The 2,912-nt window shown below is 52.1% G+C and overlaps 1 pseudogene; it reads right to left on the reverse strand.

The window, feature by feature from the left end:
- Positions 1-275: 275 nt before the first annotated feature.
- LOC148775661 (interferon regulatory factor 8 pseudogene) lies at positions 276-2,454 on the reverse strand (annotated as a pseudogene).
- Positions 2,455-2,912: the final 458 nt, after the last annotated feature.

A 2,912-nucleotide genomic window follows, 5' to 3' on the forward strand; every position in this document is an offset into this window, starting at 1 on the left:
CATCAAGGCTGTATACTGTCATCCTGCTTATTTAATTTATATGCAGACTACATCATCCAGGATGTAAACTAGGGAAAAGGCTCACCTTGTTTCTTTCCTTTCCCTCAGGTATTATTTTCCCAATGTGCCTGTTATCTAATGTCCAAAAACAATTGTTTCATATACTTTGTCCATTTTCTATTTGTTAAAGCAGGAGGGCACTTATCATTACAGATAATCTTTTGTGAATGGAAATGGAAACCTCCTCATTTTATTTTATTTTATTTTATTTTTTATTTTTGAACTTGTGGTTTATATCTTGCCCACTTTATATAAAAAAGATTCAAGACAGTTTACAATAGGACCATTAATTTAAAAAAGATAATGAAGAGTACAAATATTTTTAAAATAGGTCAAAACCATTGAGAATGAGAGAGTCCTATGTTGGCTGATTTAATTACAGAAATGAAAAATAAATTCAGCTCTAAGCTTCCTGGCAACAAGGGCCCAAGAGGGAAATTTTCATCATCTGAAGATGGAAACACCAGCTCACCTGGCAGGGAGATGCACGCCTGACACCAAATTCTAGGACGAACATGCCTTCTTCTAAAAAGCCAGGAGTTCTGCTTTCACTTATGAAAGGGAGGCTGGTATCCAAGTGTTTTTAAATCTTATCAACATGTTTAAAGGTAAGGAGACACTTCACTGAATCAAGCACATGGAATCCTAATTCTAGCTCTAACCGAAGATAAAAACAAAAGTGGTCTTCTGCTTTTCCAGGATTTCTTTCCTGGAAACAATTATCTGCTAGTAAAACTGAATGCTAGGTCTCTGGAAACATCAGGTAGCCCCAAATGCTGAAAGAGCCATAGCAACTAACAATGATCAGAGGGACAGGCAGGAAAAAATGTCCTAACCACAGGGCACAGCTCAGCCTGCCGAGCACCTGGTTGAGTTTCGATGCTTCTACCTGAGTGACAGAAGTGGGCACGGCACTGTTCCCCGTTGGGTCCTCAGGATGCCCTTACCGAACGAAGAGCAGGGTGAAGCCCTCCATCCTGGACCAGGGGCCTCCACATCCGACGGCAATTGTAATAATGATTCTAGCTGTGGGGGAGGTGGGTGGGCTGTGGTGCCCTGGAGACTTAAACTGTGATCTGTTGGTTTTCTCTGAAGAAAGGTCTTTGGTGGGAGGCACAGATCTCTGGAAACATCCTGAAGACCTGGTCTGGTGGGGGCTCCTCGGGGGCCTGCATCAAGGAGCCGGGGCTGCAGCCCTTTCCTGCTTCTTCCACCAGCTGCCGGACGTAGAGTTGCTCCACCTGGACAAGGATGAGCTTGGAGCGCAGCGGGGTCGTGTCCGGAAACTCCTCTCCGAAGCACAGCACCACCCTGCTGTCAGGCAGCCGGCTCTGGCTGTTGTAGAACTGCTGCAGCTCTCGGAAGAACTGGCTGGTGTCGAAGACCCTGACCACCTCGTCGCGCTCCAGCTTGTTGGGCCGGTCACGGGCGGGCGCAGCGTTCCCGCTGTAGAACACGCGGCCCTGGCACAGCCGCTTGACCAGCACGCCCTGCCTGCTGCTGTGCAGGAGGACACCGCGCTCCAGGTGCCCGAACAGCTTCCGCGTCACCTGCCGCTGCCGCTCGCTGGGGATGGCGTCGGCCGGCGGGAAGCGCACCAGCTCCAGGCCCTCGGGCCCGTACAGCTTCCCGCCCGGCAGGCCGGGCTGGCCCAGCGATAGGCGGCAGCCTTCGGGGCACGTGTTGGTGGTCTGGCCCACCAGCTTGCCCCCGTAGTAGAAGCTGATGACCATCTGGGAGAAGGCTGAGTGGTGGGCGTCGTAGGCACTGTACCCCGGCACCAGCGGCAGGCCTGCGCTGGGCTGCTGCATCCACCAGTCCGGGAGGAGCTGGCTCCGGCAGGCCTCGGGCGGCGAGGGGCTCCTCTTCACCATCCCCATGTAGTCATCCATGGGAGGCTCCTTGATCAGCTCGTCGATCTCAGAGCGCCCACACTCTATCTCCACGGCCTCGCTCACACAGCCCGGGGCCACCACACCTAATTTGCATTTCTGCTCCTCCTCGGGGACGATGCGGTATACTTTATACGGCTCAGAGATGTCCAGCTGGGACCGGTCTGTCACTTCCTCAAAATCTGGGCTCTTGTTCAAAGCGCAGCGTAGCCTCGTCTTCCACGTGGCTGGCTCGGCCTTGTCCCCTTCCTTAAACTTCCCTTTAAAAACAGCCCAGGCCTTGAAGATGGAGGCGTCCACTTCCTGGTTGTAGTCCTGCTTGCCGGCGTGTTTCCAGGGGATCCGGAACATGGTCTTCTCGTCGTTCTCCCAGATCAGCCCCGGGTACATGGTGCTGTCGATCTGCTCAATTAGCCACTGCCGCAGCCGCCGGCCACCGTTCCGGTCACACATCCTGCACCACGGGCTGCCGCTGCCACCCGCGTCCCCTAGTTCGCCGCGGAGCTCCGGAGATGCCCTCATTTTATTTTAAATGAAAACAGTTGGTAGAATGAAATTGATATATACTTTCAAGGCTATGGTTTTTCCAGTGGTCACGTATGGATGTGAGAGTTGGACTGTGAAGAAAGCTGATCGCCGAAGAATTGATGCTTTTGAACTGTGGTGCTAGAGAAGACTCTTGAGAGTCCCTTGGACTGCAAGGAGATCCAACCAGTCCATTCTGAGAGAGATCAATCCTGGGTGTTCATTGGAATGACTGATGGTAAAGCTGAAACTACAATACTTTGGCCACCTCATGCGACAAGTTGACTCACTAGAAAAGACTCTGATGCTGGGAGGGATTGAGGGCAGGAGGAGAATGGGATGACAGAGAATGAGATGGCTGGATGGCATTACCGACTCGATGGACATGAGTTTGAGTGAACTCCGGGAGTTGGTGATGGATAGGGAGGCCTGGCG

This window comes from Moschus berezovskii, chromosome 14 (assembly GCF_049115385.1).
Source record: "Moschus berezovskii isolate FMDL1 chromosome 14, NW_MosBer_1.0, whole genome shotgun sequence".
NCBI classification, from domain to species: domain Eukaryota; kingdom Metazoa; phylum Chordata; class Mammalia; order Artiodactyla; family Moschidae; genus Moschus; species Moschus berezovskii.